The sequence below is a fragment of the Rhipicephalus microplus genome, chromosome 2 (assembly GCF_043290135.1).
Source record: "Rhipicephalus microplus isolate Deutch F79 chromosome 2, USDA_Rmic, whole genome shotgun sequence".
Lineage (NCBI taxonomy): Eukaryota > Metazoa > Arthropoda > Arachnida > Ixodida > Ixodidae > Rhipicephalus > Rhipicephalus microplus.
In genome coordinates, this window is record NC_134701.1 from 77801633 (window position 1) to 77823105 (window position 21473).

At 43.8% G+C, this 21473-nt stretch overlaps 1 protein-coding gene across 2 annotated transcripts in view; it reads right to left on the minus strand.

Annotated features, from left to right (window-relative positions):
- Positions 1-21473, minus strand: part of LOC142796290 (uncharacterized) — a 127140-nt gene that overhangs the window by 103096 nt on the left and 2571 nt on the right. The gene's annotated exons all lie outside the window — the stretch shown is intronic.

Sequence of the window (21473 nt, forward strand, 5' to 3'; positions counted from 1 at the left end):
TCATCTCTTGAATCTGTTATACGTGTCCGCTTGAACTAGTGTGTTATAGTGCCTTTAGATAAAGCTACCAAGATAAAATACCACGTACCGTAATTGTTACGTGGAAACCTTGCCTCTAAAGTTTTTCGAATTTATATTTGTCGTCACGGACTTTTTAAAAAAACGACAATTCGGTAAAATTGTGTCTCGTGCGCCTGCGCTGTAGCCTTCTTTATTGCTGTTTGCTTCAAAATAACTAGGAAATAGAATGAATGCAGAGCCTTACCACTGCGGCTGGTGGACGATTCAACGCTCTTAGAGATGCTTGACGGTTCATCTGCCACTTGAAAGAAACACAAGTCGTCACCAATACAGATGAAACATACATTGCGCCACTTTGCTTCGGATTTAGCAATAAATAACGTAGGCAGATATTTGAATTGTTACGAATTTCAGGTAATATATGATTGAAACATGAAGCCTCATCTTTAGTTTGTTCCTTGCTACTAAATCACGCATGCTATATCGCCACGCACGTTTCTTAATGTTTTTTTTTTCGTTTGCTCGGCTTTGCACCCACAAAGGCTGTCTGGTGTGCAATGCAAGATGGCCCGAGCTTCCCGACCAAGCGAGTTTACTCCGAGCATTTTCTGCGGCGGTCATGGCATGAAGACAGTGCGGAGCGCCTGATAGCAGCGTTGATAAATATGACTACAAGAACGCGTGTGGCATTGGAAACTCATGTGTGACATTTGCGGCGATTATCAAAAGAAACGCCGTGCGCAAACACGTCAGCGGTGCCACTCGGTCAACAATTTAGCGGTGCAGCGAAATCAACGTTATTGCCATGCGATGTTTTTGCCAACTCAACACGCGCCTCCCACAGGCGTATTCATGGTCGTATATCCTTTTTCGGACAAGTTCATTCGTGCCACCTGCAGCATGAAAATTTCCACTCTCGAAATCAGCAAGGGTGCACCCGAAGCACTCTCGTGCAGTTCATTTCTTCTTATGAAGTACTGCAGAAAAGTTTAAGACAGGTGGCCACCAGGGGCGCTCACATCTAGTCGGCAACGCGGCTGTGATTGGATACGTCGTGAGCGCGGCAAAATAGGATGCGAGACATCGTAGAGCCGCGTGTTGACATCACTTTTACTTCTGCGTGCGTGTGTGCATGGTGCCGGTGTGAATGTTAAGCGTTTGATGCGGTGAACGCTAAACGGTAGCTTCTTTGCATGTAAAATAATAATATGAGCCCGCACTGCTTGTGCAAGAATGCCGCCATATAGGGGCTTGTGATAACCCAGCGTCTTGCAGCTTTTTAAGTTGGTTCTTTGTACTGATGTGCGTGGTCGGCTTTGAAGTGAGGACCGCATCATCTCTGTCTTAATTTTGGTATTACTAATCGGCTAAGGATTAACGATCATTACACTGAGCGATCATTATACTGAGTTGTCTTCACTGGTAAGGCTTCAATTAAAAGCTAACTAACTCGGGCGCAATCACCGAGCCCACGATAAGTATTGAGCTAATAAACGCAAAACTGTTTAGGAGGATACTATTATCATAGTAAGGGCTCATTAACATTATTTTACCTAGCATCCTTATCATAAAGGTCCCGTTAGTTAGCATCGTTTAGTTAGCTCATCAACTAGCATGATTTGGTTATCCCGTTTCGCGCTTTACATGACTTCATAAGCACGCGTCTTCATAAGATGTGGCATAATTACCCCAATATTACCATGACTTAGCGTAATTAGCTTCGTCATAGCATGTCCTGGCCTAACTATTCATGTATACCATCCAGCCAAAAAAAGTAGCACCATGTCTAGGAGTAATGATAAGGTGTGGGGCGAGGCTTCACTGAGTTTTATCAGTAAAGCTTAAGGGTCTGCCTGTCTGTCCACCCGTTCGTCTGTCTGTCTGTTTGTTCGTCCGTCGACACCTGCTCAGTGAGTCATCGCAATAGGTTGTCACGTACCACGACGTAGGAGGAAAAGACCCATGGCATTAGGAGCTTGGCTCCTAATAGCTATTTATCCAGCCGCACGTGCGCGGGTGCTAGCAGGCTATAACAAGAAAAACGACGCGCTTCAGCTTATCAGCACGCCAGAAAACCGCAGGCTGACCATTATGATTAAAACGTGGCCTTGGGTTAAGGTGTGCCCGCAATGTTGTAAGACGCTCGGCTGTTACTGATCTCAGAGGCCATCGTGCTGATTATTCTAAAACGAACTTACTGCAGGCCTCAAAAGCTTCGAAAAATTAGTCACCCCATACTGCTACGAAAATATCATTACGAAACGTTTCTGACACTTCCATTGCATGAGTGCACTTCTGCACTCCGTGGAACACAAACAAAGGAAGATGCGTCTGGTTTGAAAACACCGCCCAACTTACCCCCGTATTAAGAAACGCCCCTCTACTCAAATTTCATCCTTCACTTGACTGAGTTGATCACTACGCCACTGCTCGACTGAAATTGACGTGGCGCTTCTCAAGAATTGCTGTAGAATATTACCGATATGCAGTGACTTTGGTCCGTCAAGAGATGGCACTCCCATCGACTTTTTAGTGTCGGGGAGAGCTCTTTAGTGAAGGATCATTTGTTAATACGGGGGTTACCCCCGTATTCACAAACGATCCTCGACTCGACTTTCACCCTTCACTTGACAGAGTTGAGCACTGCGCCACCGCTCGGCTGAAAATGACGCTGCGCTGCTCGAGAATCGCACCACATTATCGCTGATATGCAGTGACATGCTGTGCCTAGGGAGGGCGCTTCCATCGGCTTTCTAAAGTGAAGGTGAAGCATTGAGTGAAGGGACGTTCTAGAATACTCTAGAATACTATAAGGCTCGAATATCTGACGGCACATGTGTATGGACATCGTCCCGCTTCACCACTTGTCAGTTGATCGACGGCGGATGCTCAGTTCGCGCTATCCATGCCAATATGTACCACTGTATTGGGTCTTTCTGTTCACCGGCCACAAGTTCAGCCGAATGAAGAGTTTAGTCTTGGACCTACAGTCTTGGACCCTTCGTTGACGTCAACACCCCCTGAAGATGTAAGCTACATTTTCTTTGCTGGCTTCGAACCTGCTACTTTGTTCGCATTTCTTCGCCTGCCTTCATTCGGTCCCGGAAACTCAGTGCTACACTTTAAAAAAATACCGAGAAAAAAGGGTGTCTTTTTGTCCCAAAACAATAATCGTCATCAGGCTTGCGTGCGCTTCCTTTCTTGAAAACTAGGCGCTGGCCACTTTCCTATCGAGAATGCAATGTAACCATCATAATCGGCATGTCGATCGTGACAGAAATGTACCAGGCGCGGGGCGATAGCGCAAGGATGGAACGCAATATAGATTACGATTATTGTTGTGATACAAAAAGACACCCTTTATTCTCGCTCTTTTTTTAGAGTGTAGTTTCATTTTCAAGAAACATGCACGTTTGTAGCGGTTGCCGGGCATCTGAAGATCTGTTTGAACGGAGTGAGGTTTTTATTTATTTATTTATTATTTATTTATTACAAATACCTACATCGCCCATTGGGCATTGTTGTAGGGGGGTTACAGTAGAAAATAGAATACAAAACAGCAAAATTAAAAGCAAATAAATCGTGCATTACACTATACAGGAGAAATCAACACTTGTAGTGCAGCATTAGGACAAAAGTACAAAACACAGGATTATACAATGAAAGCAGTAATTATACAGATAAAAAATCAACAACCAAGAGAAGTACAAAGCCAACGTTAAATATATGGGTTATTTCAGCAGCTCAAAATGCTGTTTCAATGGCTGTTAGAAAATTAGAATCAGAGAATATTGGTATTTTTAGTGCATTCCAGTCACTAATGGAATTTGGAAAGAAAGAGTATTTAAAGACATTCAATCGACAGGTATATTCTCTAATTTTATATAAGTGATCTTTCCTTTCGGACATATGACTAGGCGTCTTTAAATACCGCTCTTTATTTAGCCCAGTCTTACCGTGATATATATTATAGAGAAATTTAAGTCTTTGAACTTTCCGTCGTTCACAAAGGGGTTCCCATCCCAAGGCCTGAAGAATTCCAGAAGACCTTATTCTAAAATCGTAGTTTCCCGTAACAAACCTAGCAGCCCTTTTTTGCACCCTCTACAACTTTTTTTTAGTACATTCGTGAAAGGGTCCCAAGAAACACAAGCATACTCTAAAATTGGGCGCACATTTGTAATATACAGGGTTTCCTTGAGTGTTTGCGGCGCGTCGCTGAAATTTCTTTGAAAAAAATGAATTAAGCGCGAAGCCTTGGCTGTGATTAGATCTACATGACTGGTCCAATCTAGTGTTGCCGTGAATGTTGTTGATGTATGATCGAAGGTAGTTGATGAATCATCGCAAATGTAGTATTTAAAATGTTTTACGTATAAAAACGATCGATACCACTTTTAAAAACCTTTCTGTTCGGTTGGTGTCTTTTTATTTGTTGTTTTGTGAGTTTTGAATCAGGCGAAGTGCGGCAAGCGGTTGACTTGAGTTCTGTTGGGTAGCGCGCCGCTGTCATCGCTGTTGGGAATTGCGTGTGTCAGCTCACGGCTGCTTCTGCACAGAGCTGATAGGCCGAGCGGACAAGGCGATGGTGAGTTAAGGCAACATTTGTGTACAGTATATACAGAGGCGTTACATAATCGCCATTGGGGCCGACAGCTCAGGGAGCTCGCACTGAAGTGCGACGTGGAGCCGGGATTTCTTCGGACGCACTCAGACGCTCCACTTCGTCGCGCCGCTTGGTTATTTTATAGGCCCTGGTGATCCTTGCATCAGTAGTCTCCAATCAAGAAACGCCACTGATCGCGGGCTGGATTGCACCCGTGCGCGAAAGGCATACCACGCGTTGCGTAAGGCACACTGAACTATATGTGAACGGTTGCATCATCGCTCTGGATTCAGACTCGTGGGTGGAAGGAGCTTGCCGTGCGTTGCATAAGGAGTTGAATCGATGGTTACTGCGTCATCCTGGCTCGTTCGGTGGTTTTGACGCTGGTTGCAGTAGGTGACCGGTAATATGTGCAATCGCAAGGAACTGTGGGATACAACGGCTTCTGGTTCGACGCACCACACGAGTCAACAGCAGTACGCATGCATTTTTGTACTGCTCCGTTGAAAAAAGCACCTCGCCCTGCAATGTCAGTGTTTCTCTATTTTTTTCCAACCGTGACTGTGACGATGACAAACTACGAAAGCCATGAACGGTCCGGAAACTTTTTTGTCGCTACAAAATGATCTGCAATGATTTTATGCTGCTTGGGGGTGCTGTCAGTTTGGCTAACAAATCATTCGATAAACAAAACATTTTTCCTTGTATGATACGGTACTGCAGATAAAAAGTCACCATTCTAATAATCTCAGGGGATGAGGATGACTGTAGCAGTGTGCTAAGAGTTCATTTCAGGACCGCTGCTTTGGCCGACATCGTCAGTCGATCGGCATGAAACGCAACACTTATAGAGCGCATTGAGATATTTTTTTCTAACCTTTAGCGTGCTATAAGATGCATTTCTTAGTTGAAGTCAAACGCTTATTTGAGCGCTGATCTTGAAGCTGCACGGCATGGCGGCACATAAACAATACAGTCAGACATAGACGGCGCCGAATAATCGAAATCCTGCGCTTGTTTAACGCACTTCTTCCTTCAGGTGCCGTCCTGGCGCCCAGTTTGACGAAGATAAACGCAAACGAACTCGTCCAGCGCTTCATGTAAACTTACTCTTGAGTGAAGCTTTCGCGTTTTTTTTTTTTGTCATATACATAGGTGCAATGACCGGCGCTAATCTCGTAGGGCAGGTCGATTTCGTCCGCTCGTTCCCATAATATCTTCGCTAGGCACGCCTGCGCGACAATTTCTCTCTCAATATAATATTCGCGGCAAACTTATACCTAAGCTTTTTTTAGAGTGGAGTACAGAAGTACTTGTGATAAAATGGTTTTCGCACACTCTAACTTAAACTTCTGTACTCAAAGGCTGCCTGTCGCTGTGGCTCTCTTCACAGTCGCGGCCCACCTAATTTTTGTATTCATTACATGGCAATTGATACCTGCGTTTGCCTTGCACGCTCGAGTAGGAGCAGCCAACGGCTGAACAACCGACTATGGTTTATCAGGACGAAGATAAACAGGTGAGCGAACGCGCGAATCTCGAATAATCTCAGGCTTGCGGCGAAGCGGTTTGCCGTCGTCTACTCTTCTCGAACCGGAAGCCAGTTGCAGACGGTGCATCCGACAATCCCTCGCTCTTTTACTGGTCACCTATTGCAGAAGCAATGAAGTTCAGCTTGGACTCGAAGGCATAACTGTTCGTAGCACTTGCATCTCTTATTCTCGCCACTCGCTCAACGACATTTTAGATCGCATTCAGTTATCTCGCTCCGTAGCATGTAAATTCCGGGAAAGATAAGGATAAGTTGTGGTGCGCGTATATTGGAAATTGCAGGGAGGCACGTCCAGAAAATCAACCATGCAGTCGACGAAAATTGCTAAATTGGGCAACATGTGTTTATCCCTGCTCAGCGGTATGTTAACCCGAAGATTTTCAACCTCGCGAAAGTTTTCCAAGTCCCAATTCTCAGCAAGCCTGACTGGACCGACAGAAGTACACTGTCGCTATTGATGTAGACGGCAGCCAAGCTCCTGTCGGCGAAATGATTTACTGAAAATCTTGAATTCGTGTTGTCTCAGCTATGTATTTTTTGCTTCTTTTACTTTTAACATGTAGTTCGAATGATGTGAAGTAATTATAGCCTATTTCCAGCTCATGAAGTTCGTGTAGTGGCTTTTTGAATTATAGTACTAATTAGTACTAGTACTATCACTAAGATATATCGGATGCATGGGCTAAATGCTTCTAAGAAATATTCCAGAGACTCTCGATGGAGCCATCGTTTTGACAAATGAACTTTTCTACGTTGAAGCAACGTTGTTGCCCTGACTGTCATGTAGTCTACTCGCCGAAACAATGCTTCCAGCGACAGTCTTTTACGAAAACTTTGATTGCTTCAACCCCCCCCCCCCCCGCGCCTCTGTACTTTACTTTCTTATATTACTCCAGGTTCAATAACAAAACTATGTGCGCATTCACAACAAACACGACTGATTCAAATACAATTTGTCCTATACTGGTGGTTGTTCAGTTTCACAATAGTTCGGGTATTCTGGGTTGAATATTTGCTCATAACTGTCATATGTCAGTTGTAAATAAAGCTGCCTTTGTGAATTGAGGCTTTCACGTTTTGTGTATGTATCTGTTTTCCCATACAAAACGTGCAATAAAAAGTTCATTTTAATTACGTCGATCGTGTTTCGTCTTAGGGAGAAATCGGTCAGCTTAACTTTCGCCACTTCAGAACACACGAACAAACAATAGCTAACAAAATTTAACGAATGGCAGTATCGCCCCAGCGGTCAGCGGACCTGAAAAAGGCCCGGACGCATTCTGCTAGCATTTGAAGTAGGAAAGGAGAGTTTCCACGCCAATCCCCCTTTTCTAGTTTTTTTTCGTCATTTCCCTCTATTTTATGGTCTCACCAGTGACGTCATGAATGATTTGTTTTGTTCGTGGTTTATTTATTATTAGTTGACCGCCAGCTGCCAGTGGTAAAAGCACCGCTGCCACTGAGTATCACCTTGCGAAAGTGCCCGCATGAGATGTATAGAGAGTTTACACCCCTGCCTTCATCTTGATCTGCAAGATCATTTACAGCTTGCTTCAATACGCTTGATATAATAGCCTGCACGCTACCATGACGTTCACCTTTTCGTAAACTTTTCTTTTTCGCCCTTGAGCTGACATTCTTAGCTTTTCCCCATTTTCTTTCTTTTTGGGTGCACACATAGCTTGTTAAAAAACATTCATACTTTCAGAGCGCAATCGCACAATTTATTTGCACCAGATACACCACACAAGTGCGCTACCAGCACTGTTGACAGTATATCATGTTGCGTCTTGTATGTGATGTACAATTCATGCCAAAGGAAGTAGGCTTGCTTTGCTCACGGAAAACAGGTCTCCCTATGTTGTAAACGACGAATAATTACTGTTAAGATAGAGATCTTTGACACAATCGACACTCTTCAGACTCGTCGCAAAAAAAGCTTACTCATGATTATTTAGCGAATAGTTGCAAAGACACAGAGATGTGAATGAAACAGCTTTACTGAGGCAGCCACTCGTCTGTCTTCGTTACTCTCTATCTTACGGGTTCGCAGAAAGGCAGTAGCTATAGCAGAGTTTCGTCAGCAGTTACGCCATAAGAAATTGCAAAGAATGACAAGGGCCACGTGAAACAATCAATCATTGCTGTTAAATTCATAAGGTTGTTCTTGTGCAGCTACAACGTTTTTCTAATACGAAGTACTTGTGGTTCTGGAAGTTCTCAAGTCCTATATTCAGACTTTTTGTAGGTTACAGAAAAAAGTGATAAATGAAGAGTATATATGAAAAAAGGCGCCCTCAAACTTGTGATAACTAAAGGTATGAAGTCTGTGCTTACCGATACTGCTTTCAATTACGCTTTCACCTGAAGGAGAAAGAAATGATCACGATGTTAATTACGCAAACGGGAGACCAACAGCAACGCTCTGGACGAATACTGCACACTCGCTACATATTACTGCTATGAATATTCTGACTGAACATCAATACTACAGTTGAAAATTGAGAGAAAGACCAATAATATTCTCGCTCATACAGGATAAGCACAATAGGTAATGCGTGAAATGAACAAGCTATGATGGTTTAGGAGCTAAAACACTTGATGCTCACCCACATGATGTAGGATCGAATTTCGGTCGCGGTGGCCGCATTTTCAATGTAGGCGGAATTGCTTGAGGCTCGCGTGGACGTTAAAGAATCCCAGATGGTCGAAACTTCCGGAGCCCTCCACTACGGTGTCTCTCATATTCACATGGTAGTTTGGGGACATTGAACCCCAACAACTATTAAAGCGGCAAATATATCTGCAGAACACGCTCTGGTTCTGCAGATATAGATGCGAAGTAACATCTGCTTTAGGAGTACGAGACACACTAAAAACTTATTAGGACAGATACGACACACTTCGGCACATGGAGTACGCGGAGGATGCTTTTTATTGCACTGGGCACATTTGTAATCATCCAGAAGAACTTAGCATTGCAGAAACCTGAGCTATTCGGTACGTATTCATTAGAAAAAACAGGACGAGGAAACACGGACAAAAAAGGAAGTGCTTGCATGACACCCACAAGACGGGATGTCCTGCAAGTTTACCTGTGGATGTTGCCCCAAGAGTGTTTAAAAAGGCTTTTCATGAGGCCGCTCTTCCAGCTTTCGCTGTGAACATGCTGTTCATTTCGCGCGGAGCGAGCGAATTTTTAAAACACTGTACAGGAACTCCGCACTTACAAAGTGCATATAGACTCTTCACTGTCATTATTATTAAGATAATATATAGACTTCAGGTGTTTGTAATGAAATTAAACTAACACAGCGAGCTCATTCAAGGGTTGTGCCCATACGACAGGAGATAATCTCGCAAATTTTTGCGAAATGCGCAGATCAGTAGCACATTTTTCACAACTGCGAGAACAGTAAATCAAACGAATTTATTTTAAAGGCGTCACTCGATTCAGATGGGTCAAAACAGCAGTGGTAGAGATGCAAAGATTGATTGCATTTTGTATTTTTGTTCGCTTATATATAGATGATTAGAATTATGACAGGCACGCAAGCAGACCATTGCGGTTGTTAAATTGAGGCAAGCTCCGCTGCTTCGCTTGCGTGTTGGCTACGCAAGCATATGGGCAAAAATTATTAATGGTTCACCTATCGGAATTATAGGAAGAAAGCAATGTTGACGTGTTCGTGCCTCACATACTACTTCCTTTTTGTGTATTTGCTCATCCTTTTTACCACGGTGCATTTTTCTACGACGTGGAGACGAATCCTTGTATTGGTTTGTCCATGCTGTAAAAGCATGGCTACGCAGTTCAGGCCGTACCAAACGACTACTGTTCTGATGCCCACACCTAGACATGACCCAGCGCATTAATGTCAACACAGCAATAAAACTTTTGACCACTGCAAGCATCCATATTCTACTATATTTTCCTACTGCTTAAAATAACAGAGTTAGTGAACCACCATTTTGAACTACCAATCAGTGAATTCGGCCATGAGCGCCGATCATGAGCATTTTGTCTGCAGAGCCAAAATCACGTACCAATGAGCTATAATAAAGCAAAAGGCAACTTCTGTGATTTCGTAGATCAATGTTTCTACTAAACCTCTATTGTCAGGTCAGCTTCAAATAGCCAAGCAAAACAATAATTCTGAGAGCTTTGTAAAAATTCATTAAAATGGCACGCTTGGTATTCTCCGTTCACCTGGCCGCTCTAGAGCAGTCCCATGTTGAGTTGTGTGAGCGTTTATTAAGCCATTGCAGGTTATATTAAAGTAAAAGTCTTCATCGCTCAGTGCGGGACGCTCAATAGAAAGGGGTTTTCGTTAAAAATATCTGCACCCTCTGAAACCCACCAGTGTAATCTCAATCGCTTGCAGAAGGACCAAAAAATGATAAAAAGTTTGCATTTATGTAGTGAAAGCTTTTCTTCATATGTGAAAAAACAAGTAGCTCTTACCCATAGTTGTGCTAGAACAGAACAGCAGTTATGATTCTTCTTCGATTACGCAGCACGCGGCTTGTGCCTGCTCGTGAATGCCTCCAGCCCACTATGGGTGGCATGTGGCAGTACAACTGCCTCCAACCCACTATGGGTGGCCGAAGGCTGTAGAAAAGTTACTGCGAAAGAATCGAATTTAGTGTACCACAAATAAAAATATATTTTTAGAGCGAAATTGGTTGAAATACCAAGAATAGTAAAATTTTGGTGATGCATTCCTCAATTAGCCCCGCCACTGGTATCCGTAACCTCAATCATTATTCATTTATTTGATTTGCCTACACAGATACAGAAGGACATAAAGGAAAGAGAGAGAGAGAGCAAACTGACAACGGCCACCTGGAGGGGCACAATGATTGATTGATATATGGGGTTTAACGTCCCAAAACCACTATATGATTATGAGAGACGCCGTAGTGGAGGGCTCCGGAAATTTAGACCACCTGGGGTTCTTTAACGTGCACCCAAATCTGAGCACACGGGCCTACAACATTTCCGCCTCCATCGGAAATGCAGCCGCCGCAGCCGGGATTCGAACCCGCGCCCTGTGGGTCAGCAGCCGAGTACCTTAGCCACTAGACCACCGCGGCGGGGCGTGGAGGGGCAGAAGGCCTGCTCACTCTTTTGGTAAGAGGGAAGAAACAGAAAAAAGCACGATAAGTGGGGAGAAAGAGGACTAAAGAGAGGAAAGTAAAGAAAAAATACGAAGGCTTCGACACGTAAACGTAGAAAAAAATTTCAAAATCTGACTCTAAATGGCTGGCCAGGTTCATTCGGTCCATAAAAGTTAGTAGTACTAACTCGAAGGGTACCGCACTTATGCCTAATCAGAAAGAAAGCGTGGTTGATTGCATCGTGAAAGAATCAGTGTAACACGAAAAAGAACAATGTTTAAGAGAAGCAAGCAGTTGATTGTTTATTGAGCACTACTGTATCAAATATTTCACAATGTTCTTAATACACCTTTAATACAAGTGTAATACGGTTTACAGATTATTTGTAAATATTGTTCTTTGCTGTAACACGGGAAACTAGCCTCAATTAAGGAAACTGGCATTGCGTTTCGAATGAGCTCATACAACACTCGATTGAAATTCGATCAAATGGACAGTCTCTACGCAAGGGAACCTTGCAAGGTGATGGCTAATGACCTATGCACAAGTAACTTTTATGTTATGTCGTTCAAACCCTAGGCGTGCCAAATAGACAGCGTGGCAGTGTGCGTTATACAACTACTTTCTCAGCTCTCCGCATAATTTTTAACGGTCGCTGATCTCTGGAAGTCAAAACGGTTTTCTAGGAACAGCTCACCCTCCCCAGGACCAGGCTCAAGCTCGTCATGAATAATGATTTCACGGCCTTGCTACTGCATCCTAGAGGCCAGGTTGGTTTGAGGTTTGTCGGCCTAGGCACAACGACGCAGGGTATGAATGCGGGAGGTGCGATGGCAGGCAAACACCTCTTGTTTACCGAAACGGTTTGATGAGACAGTGACGGTGTGTTCAGCATTATTCTAACAACCGGCTACGTGGTTCCAACTCACTATGTGTGGGCGGATGGCGTGAACGCACCAGGACTCGAACACCTAACACTATCAAACGTGGTATTCAAGCCCACTGTCACTTCTGGCGCCCGGTGAGTGTGCATTCGCAAAAACGTTGCGCGAATAATTAGGATTTCAGAGGCATCCACGCCGCAAAAAGTTCCAGAGTACGTTGGTGGAAGAGATAACTAGTCGTGACGGAAAAGAGTGCCAAAGCGTGCGTTTAAAAGGTAAAAACACAATTTAAACACAAATAAAATCACGCTAAAACTGTTGTCACAATTTGGATTGAATGAAGTTGAGTGATGAAATGATGGGCTAAGATAATATTGAGGTTGACTAGTAATGTTCACCTCCCGTTTTCTTTGTTGACGGCGAGAATGAATATTGTGCCTAACTTTCTTTCAGCTTGGGCTATAATAAATAAAATGATCAATCAGTAAGACACCATGTGGTGCTACATATGACGGAGCCGCTAGCACATAGTTGTCGATCGGGGAGAGTCCGTTCATCATATGTGTTGACACTGTTTTAGACTCTAACTTTAGAAACTTTGATAGCGGAACAGGACACTATTTATGTATATGTTGTCATTCGTACACTTTTGGAAGCCTTTTTTATGACTCTCTAGGTATTTCACTGCAATGTGCCAAGTTTTATCATCTACAACCGGCCTCCTACTTCATCAACGTCGATCATGTCCCTGAAGGGACTCCGATTCACTTCAAGGATAACAAGCACAGAAGAAACATCACCGTACAACTTTTTTTTCATTTCCTAATATGTTATGTACCAGATTAACCAATTACTAGTTTCATGACGTAATAGTAAGCATGAGAGTGGTAAATGTAAAGTACTGTTAAAGAGTCACTCACCAGGTTTGACGTGGTGACAATTTTGAGCTTACAAGCGCAATGCATAGACGAGGTGTTCATGATCACGTCTGCCAAAATTTTCAACGCTACGCGCTGCGGAAATGGGTCAAATTTCAAGATGAAAGCTGTTCCCCCTCCCCTCTGTCGGCGCACGCGTAGAGAATGAGGGCATGACATAGGCGTAGGAATGGCCCTACGTACACTGCAATGCGGTGACGTTGGTCTTCTACGTAGACTACTCTGCTCTGACGTCAACAGTATACCTCGTGACATGGCAAAAATTATTTAACGCAACTTGCGTAGTTTATGTATTTGTTGCTTTAAGAGAATAATAAAACTTGAAATAAATATTGAGTCGCAATTAAAAATTGTGCGCGTTTTCCTCACATTTTTTCCGTGAAATGCTACGAGACGCGGGCCTCTAATTTGCCAGCGTTTCGCATGCGTTCGTGTCCCCGCGGTCAGCGCATTGAGCAGACGACCGCCGTGTAACGCCCCTACGCGTTCGCGCACTCATTGTGCTCATCTACTCTACCGCGTCTAAGCCAGCGTTTCCAAACCATCCCACAGAAACTGGCAGAAGACCACAAAAAAATGGCAGCATATCCACGGAGTGAATGATGGAGAGTAGGACGAAGAATTCGTCCGTCCATTCGTTCTTGCTTCCGTCCGTCCATGCGTCCGTCAGTGTGACCGTCCATGCGTCCATCAGCCCGTCTGTGCGTGCGTCTGTTCGTGCGTCCGTTCCTGCGTTCGTCCATGCAGCCACCCCTGCGTCCGTTCATGCGTTCATCCATGCATCTGTCTATGTGTCCGTTCGTCCATCTATTCAACACTCCAAGTACCACCATCTTTCATCTTTTCATCATATATTCCCCATATAGAAGCACCGCCATCCATCGGACATTCCAAGGACTAAACGAGAGGTGGCACACGCACACTTTCTTACGGCTTGCGCTTCGGGTCCACTTCCCACCTTTAACCACTTCGAGTTCATGGTATATACTAGTTCACTGTATTCATGGCACTGCGGCCGAACGCTCGCTAAATTTTTCGAAAACCAAGGAGGTTACGCCCAGCGAGTATGACGTAGCAAACTTTTTCACTCAGATAGTGCTCAATTTACATGCCAATGGCTGCTAATGGGAATTGAGAGGCGGAGAATTTCGCTTTTACTTTCTTACGGCTTGCGCTTCGTATCTACTTCCCATTTTTAACCACCTCGAGTTCATTCATGGTATATACAAGTTCGTTGTATTCATGGCACTGCGGCTCAACACTCGCTAAACCTTTCTAAAGCTAAGGAGGTTACACCCAGCTAGTATAACGTAGCAACCCTTTCTTCTCAGCTAGTGCTCAATGTACATGCCAATGGCTGCTAATGAAGATCGCAGCCTGCGCGTTAACTAAAAGCCGAATGCTCCTGTGTCTCATTCCCCATTAGCAGCCATTGACATGTACATTGAGCACTATTTTTTATTGTTCAACAACGCACAGAAGAAGTCTCTAACCGGCGCCACCTTGGAGGTCAAAATGTTATACTTGTTACATACTACGGGGGACGAACGGGTGCCGCTATAAGAAGTTTCGCCCCTAATAACGCTGGTCAACAAAGCAACGCCGCCCGCGTACACTGGGGCTGGGCTGGTTCAGGCACGTCATGCGCACGTCACCTCTTGGTCAGATGCCGGAGAGTGTGGGGAAGAGATTTGGCTTGAGAATGCTACGTGGAGAAGCAGCAAGGGTTTCAAGCTCGCCTCCTCTCTCACTCCGCGCTGCTTCAAAAAACCTGTTTTCCCGCTCGTAATGAACCAATTTGAAAAATGTTTGTGGCAAAACGTTCCTCATCAGACACCCAACAACTTCCACTGTCTAACTATAATTTGCTACGGGGCCAGGTGAGTGGCCCTTTAAGTACAGCGACATAAAGCCAGATATGTTTCAATTGTGGTTTATTGTCATTTTGCCTGGGTCGCATGGGTAGTCATCCAACTGCGGGAGCATTGGTGGTCAAGGAAGAGACAGGAGGGAAAGGAAAAGCAGGGATGTTAACCAGTCTGTAGCGACCGGTATGCTACCATACACTGGGGATAGGGATAAAGTAATTTCAACGATGGAAAAAGAGAGACGGGAAGAGCACTCACACACGTTGGGCTCACAAGTGCTGATGACTTGGAACATGTTGACGCGCACTAACTGACGAAAGTACGAAAGGACGCGGTTTTAGTCAGCTAGAAATGCACTGAATGCTGGATGCTTCCTTCTTTTCTTAAAAATGATGGTGATCGTTAGCCATATTTCTACTCGATCGATTCATGTACTGGGCGTAAGCCACCCAGTACTCTGAGAGCGCTTCTAGCAGACGCTGTCCCCATGTCTAACAAGATCTCCCGGATGGGATCCATGAGAGAACGAAGCATTGTTCTGACTTTGCCAATTTTCTTACGTGTGTCATCAGCGGTTGGTGGTTAGCGGATGACATGGAATAGGCCATTCCTCTGAAGCGATAGTCCTCTCCGCAGTCATCTTTGAATTTGTCGGTCCTGTTGCGGCTTTACTTAATGGTGCAGCAGTAGATGTGGTGCTGTCGTTTAGAGCTTGCGCAGTCTTTGAGGTCGAACGATGGCACCAACGCCGCTGCCGACGACACACTGCTTTGCTAGCATCCCTGTGGGTCGAATTGTCTGTGAGTATTTGCTTAAGCACCGCTCGCTCTTTCCTAATTCGAGGGCAGTCTTTTGATGAGGCGGTGTGTTAGCCGCAATAGCGTTACCCCATTTAAGAAATGTGTATTGACATGCATCTTCCGAGTGGGGTCTGTGCACCGGGGGCGCGGTAGCGAGTTCGGGAACACGCCCTTGACATGACCTAGTTTGAAGAACTGGTGACACTGAAGTGACTTTTCACAAAAGGCAGAACAGGATGTCGAAAGTGTCTGACTTTGACATGGGTTGGTGTGCAGTCACCTTTGAAGACCAATTTCATACAGCGTGACTTACCAAGGCATTGTAACTGAGCGATTACAGTACCCTCATTTGCTGGTTTAATAAAGGTAGGCAAGCCAGCGTCGGTAATCGCAATGGCGCCGTCGTATAACACACCGGCTATGTATGCATTGCCAATCGATGTAAAGGGGCGCACTTTGATGCCGCCTAGCTCAATCACTTGTTTGAGTGGTCCAAGTGCATTCACGTGGAATACGTCTATGGCGCGTATAATTTGTCTCGTATTTACTCAGATTTACTTGATTTCATTAGGCACCACACGTTCCAAAATAGCGGCGAGTGCCTGCCTGTTCAGCAGTCGCACGTTTCCTGAAGACTCTTCTGGCACGAAGACGATGACGTGTGGCCAGCGTTTATGCCTTTACTTCATAGTCGCTGTACTCGCAGAGGTGGACGAGGCTGCGTTGATGATCTTCCTCTTCACCCTCTTGCTCTGGGCCGGAAGGAAATTATCGTCAGATGAGTCATCTTCCGACGCGGCTGAGTACAGCTCTGTGTCCTCACTGTCACTGAGTGAGGTTCCTCTTTTCCTCAGGGTAGTCGGCCGAGATGACTGCTGGCCAGGCGGTCTTCCGGAAGGCCCCGCATCCATGGCCTCATGAGTGGAGCCGAGGCACCAGAAAAAACTGGAGGTTTCACCAAAACAATCGGAGGGCACAAAGAGAAGCGCTTGGAAAACCGAACATTTCGTCGTCGTTCTTTTTCTAGGTGGTCAAAGTCACGAAGAGACCAATGATCTGGCACCGTCGCATTGTGGCAGCCAAAGTTTCAGTCATACTCCCACGCACGGTATATCGTCGACCAACTTAGCATCTTGATGGTTTTTAGCTCAACCCCGTTTGTGTTCTGTAGCGATGACAAATTTTGGTAAACGTCCGCTCTTACATTTTGCAGCTGCTCTTTCAACCAAAGCTATTAAAAGACCGGAACGGAAGCGGGATATAGCGTGATTACGTAAGGGACGGCCCGAGTAGGTTGCACATGCTATGACGAAAAGTGGGTTTATATCAGCCTGTTTCCTCAAGAAATAAACAATTGCAAATGAGTGCCCATCCCGTTTGGGTGTTTTCTTTGTTTGTGTGGTTGTCATTTTAGCACAAAATTGACTAATATTTAATGCAAACACGCACCAACTATCCCAACAGCGAGTTCTACTAGATATGAATGCCGCTACTTCACATGTAAACAGCAATGGCACGTGCAGCCGCCTTAGAACTGTGAAAAAAGCAGTGTTATACAGTGTCTCAGAGGAGGCACTTTCAATATATTTCTTGGTAAATAAAGGGCTTGATAAGCATAGGACCTTTTTTCTGTGTTCATGACATGCTGTTAGGGTGATTTCATGCCGAATGCCCAGCCATTTTGGCGACCATCTCAAATGCATTCGAAATATATTGTGCTGATTACCTGTATTGAAAGCAGTGAAACGGTAGGATATTTTGCAGAGAAAAAAATCTTTGGTCACGTGGTTGCCTTCGGAACTTTCCGGAATGTCGTTTGGGTGTTGTTTGTGAAAAAATTTATTTTAAAAGTACGTTCTACACCAAACACGGTCCATATGTTGAGTAAAGGTTCTTGTGTAAGGTGTTTGAAGCTCAGTAATATTATTGCAATAATACTGGCACATATGCTTCTAAGAATTTATCGAAAATGTGTTATGTTTGCAATTTTTTATTGCAATACTGCAATTCGTATGAATATCTGAGTAGTGAATACTTGCTCCACGCAAGGTATATTTTGAGAAAAAAATATATTGGAGACCTCTCAAGCTGATAAACTTTATGAGAAAAAGTCATAAATTCTACAAAATCATAATTTTTGTCCATATTGAGGTGCGATTTACGTCATGTGGTGGCTCAACTAAAAATTACCTTTACACATAAATTGAAAGCAAGTAAACAGTTCTTTTCATATACCATCATTACATTTTTTTTTGTTTTAACGAACAAAATATTTTTTTAGCATTCCCATTAGCGCCTATCTTCCCATTTGGTCATACGACAGCTGCCGCTTTGAAACTCCCTATTTTCATCAATGGGAAAGTTCAAAACTTATTTTCTTCCTTAAAACAAAAATATGTAATGATAACAATTGGCATATAAAAATACCTTTTTTTTCCTTTTGATTTAGGTTTGAAGATCATATTTATTTGGACCACTCGACACTGCAAATCGCGTCTCAATATAGACGAAAATGACGATTCTGCGAAATTTATAATTTTTTCATGTAATGTTTAGCAGATATTATTTCCTCAAAATATACCTTTTGTGTAGTTAGTATTCATTACTCAGACATTCATAGAAAGTGCAGTATTACAATAGAAAAAACTGCAAATATAACACATTTTGGCTAAGTTCTTGAAGGCGTAATAGACGAAGAAAGTGCTTAACAGCGCAAACGACAACGAGGAAAAGAAGAGATGAGAACAGAGCCCTAAACAAACAACCAAAGTTTACTGCAAACCAACTGCAATATATAGAAAACAGAATCTGTGCATAACTACGCACCATAAGCAGAATTGCACATACATGCACCATAGGCCTACCTTATCAACAACCGGTCATACAAGTGGACCCCAGATAACTAACTTCACAGCACTTAAGAAAAATTGATGTACGCTAACACAGGAAGCACCAAGTTTTTCAATATAGAAGGCTTCACTAATCTCGTGCTCGCGCCGATTTTTATATTCCCCGTGGTCAAACAGTTGTCAAGAATTGGCTGACAACAAGACTTATTACAATGTTCTGCCAAGTGGCTGGGAAGGAAACCTTTTAGAAAGTTAGTGTGCTCCCTCAACCAATCATTCATGCATCGCCCTGTTTGGCCAATGTCCACAAGTAAATTATATCTTGTAGAAAATTGCTAAAACACATTCAACATGGCACATAGCGTGTTTCTTAGTGCCTGCTTCTTTCTTAGGTCCTTCACTGTTGTCCCTGCGACATAGGCCAGCGAGCTTGTCGCGTGCGCAGAACACAACTCTTACACTATTTTGTAGCATTAGCTACACAGGCCTCGCTGAGCCAATTTCGCGTGGCACTGGTCTGCGCATGCGCAATGATACTCCGCCGCCGGTGTGCGCGCAAGTGGATGCGCTGCGCAGGCGATCAGTGGTGTCACGCACCGAAACCGGCACCTTTTCCAGCGACCTTCTTTAGCCTATGGGAAACTTCGTGTACATAGGGAATAACAGCCTTGCTAGAATGGGGCTTGTTGAGTTAGCTGTTGCTTTGTGTCTTATCAGGCAATCTTAGTGACGTTAGGAGAGCCTCGGCAATACAAGTTAGCTGGGGATTAGAAAAGCCTGCTTGTTGAAGGCGGTGAACTTAGAGCGAGAAACTGCACTCTATCTGGCGGTGACAAGAGCCAGTTAGAATTGCCTTTAGACAGGAAAAAGCGGTGTTTAACTTGACTAGCTTAGAATGGGTGGACGTAAAAAGAAGGTTTTTTCTTGAGCAAGGTTTGTACCGCCAATATACATGGTGAACCAAAAAAAAGCTTTTCCGAGTCTAGACGTCGTAACTTGTCGTCATGAATTAAACTCCAACTTAAATTTCAGTTGCTTCATTTCACGCCGAAAAACGTTAAATATCTCACCGGCGCAGATGTGTGCATTGGCTCATGTTTAGCACCAGTTCTTTATGACCTCTTACTCACGCGGTATGAAAGAAGTCTCATGGCTAACTTTGATCACACGAGTAGAGTCAAAGTATTCCGCTACGTTGACGACTTTTTAGTGTTTTACCACATCGATCAATCTGACCCTCGGGGAACCACCGATGAGATATTTAACGTTTTCGGGCGTGAAATGAAAAAACTAGAAATAACGTCGGAGTTTATTTCTGACGACAACATACGATGTCTAGAATCAGAAATGCTTTTTTTGTTGATCATGTATATTGGCGGTACGAACCATGCTCAAGAAAGAACCTGCTTTTTACGTCCGCCCATTCTAAGCTAGTCAAGTGAAGCATCGCTTTTTCCTGCTTAAAGGCAATTCTAACTGGCCACCGCCAGATAGAGTGCAGTTTCTCGCTCCAAATTTACCGCCTTCCACAAGCAGGCTTTTCTAATCCCGAGCTAACTTCCATTGCCAAGACTCTCCTAACGTCACTAAAAGTGGCTGATAAAAGACAAAGCAACAGCTAACTCAACAAGCCTCATTCTAGCAAGGCTGTTATTCTCTACGTACACGAAGTTTCCCAAAGCCTAAAGAAGGTCACTGGCAAAATAGGTGTAAAAGTTGTGTTCTGCGAACGCGATAAACTGGCTGGGCTATGTCGCAGAGTCAACAGCGAAGGATCTAAGAAAGAAGCATGCACTAAGAAACACGCTACGTGCCATTTTGAATGCGCTTTAGGGATTCTCTACAAGATACTTTTTACTTTTGGGCACGGTTACATTGGCTAAACAGGGCGACGCATAAATGATCGGTTGAGGGAGCACGCTAACTCTCTAAAAGTCTCTTCCTAGCCACTTGGCAGACCATTGTAATAAGTCTTGTTGTCAGCCAATTCTTGAAAAGTGTTTGATTATGGGGGGATATGAAAATCGGCGTGATCACGAGATTACCTAGTGAAGCCTTCCACATTCAACAACTTGTGCTTACTGTGTTAGCGTACCCTCAATTTTTCTTAACTGCTGTGAAGTTAGTTATCTGGGGTCCACTTATATGACCGGTTGTTGATAAGGTAGGCTGTATGGTGCATGTATGTGCGATTTTGCTTATGGTACGTCGTTATGCGCAGATTATGTTTTCTAAATATTGCAGTTGGTTTGCAATAAACTTTGGTTGTTTGTTCAGGGCTCGGCTCGTCTCTTCTTTCCCTTCTTGTCGTTTGCGCTGTTAAGCACTTTCTTTGTCTACCATAGAGCACCAACCTGCCGTATCGAGCACTTTGTTAGTCTTGGAGGCGTATGTGCTAGTGAAATTGCACTAATATTACTGTGCTTCAAACACTTTACACACGAACTTGTACTTAACATGTAAACTAATTTTGGTATAGAAGCAAGGAGCAGTACTTTTAAAATAAAATTTGCACAAACAAGATTAAAACGACACTCCGGTAAGTTCATAAGGCAACTACGTGACCAAAAATTTTTTTCTTTCAGAAATACTTTACTGTTTTACTGTTTTCAATGCAGTGAATCATCACAATTTTTTCGAATACATTTGAGAAGGTCGCTATATTAGCTGGGATGTTTGGCGTGGAATGACCCATTAGTGAATCATCATTTTAAGCTGGAGACATCTAGGCCATCTGCAGTTTATCATACATCTCTAACATTATGCATTGTACACAGTTTTCTACACGCACTGCTGTTAATCTGATGGCAAACTGATACTCATATTGGAAAAAT